A 1,448-nucleotide genomic window follows, 5' to 3' on the forward strand; every position below is an offset into this window, starting at 1 on the left:
TGTTTTTTAAACTTATTTGAACTCCCGACTTCTTTTGTGTGCAGTATGCAGCATTCAAAGCAACGTCATCAATTTCCAACATGTTCTGACATAATTTGTTGTTTTTCAGTCATTTACCTAATTGTTTAGAGAGCTAAATGACCGTGAAATTGAAAATCACTACAAAATGAACTGTGAAAATGTTGAAACTTGGAATGGTATCATCATTTCACCCGCATAGCATGTGCGAAAGATTAGAGAGGGTCACGGCAAAAATTGGACGCACTTCGTGTACAAACTGGACAATCTCTTTCGGAGTATCAAGGTTTCGGACGAGAACTCATCTGTTACATGGGCACTTCAATGTTTTTTAAACTTATTTGAACTCCGGACTTCTTTTGTGTGCAGTATGCAGCATTCAAAGCAACGTCATCAATTTCCAACATGTTCTGACATCATTTGTTGTTTTCAGTCATTTACCTAATTGTTTAGAGAGCTAAATGATCGTGAAATTGAAAATCACTACAAAATGAACTGTGAAAATGTTGATACTTGGCATGGTATCATCATTTCACCCGCATAGCATGTGCGAAAGAGTAGAGAGGGTCACGGCAAAAGCTGGATGCACTTCGTGTACAAACTGGACAATCTCTTTCGGAGTATGAGGGTTTCAGACGAGAACTCATCTGTTACACGGGCACTTCAATGTTATTTAAACTTATTTGAACTCCAAACTTCTTTTGTGTTAAGTATGCAGCATTCAAAGCGACGTCATCAATTTCTAACATGTTCTGACATCATTTTCTGTTTTTCAGTCATTTACCGAATTGTTTAAAAGCTAAATGACCTGAAATTGAAAATCACTACAAAATGAACTGTGAAAATGTTGAAATTTAGCATGGTATCATCATTTCACCCGCATATCATGTGCGAAAGATTAGAGAGGGTCACGGCAAAAACTGGACATACTTCATGTACAAACTGGACAATCTCTTTCGGAGTATCAGGGTTTCGGACGAGAACTCATCTGTTACATGGGCACTTCAATGTTTTTTAAACTTATTTGAACTCCGGACTTCTTTTCTGTTCAGTATGTAGCATTCAAAGCAACGTCATCAATTTCCAACATGTTCTGACATCATTTGTTGTTTTTCAGTCATTTACCTAATTGTTTAGAGAGCTAAATGACAGTGAAATTGAAAATCACTACAAAATGAACTGTGAAAATGTTGAAACTTGGAATGGTATCATCATTTCACCCGCATAGCATGTGCGAAAGAGTAGAGAGGGTCACGGCAAAAATTGGACGCACTTCGTGTACAAACTGGACAATCTCTTTCGGAGTATCAGGTTTTTGGATGAGAACTCATCTGTTACATGGGCACTTCAATGTTTTTTAAACTTATTTGAACTCCGGACTTCTTTTGTGTTAAGTATGCAGCATTCAAAGTGACGTCATTAATTTCCAA

The sequence above is a fragment of the Triticum aestivum genome, chromosome 1A, assembly GCF_018294505.1.
Source record: "Triticum aestivum cultivar Chinese Spring chromosome 1A, IWGSC CS RefSeq v2.1, whole genome shotgun sequence".
Taxonomy (NCBI): Eukaryota; Viridiplantae; Streptophyta; class Magnoliopsida; order Poales; family Poaceae; genus Triticum; species Triticum aestivum.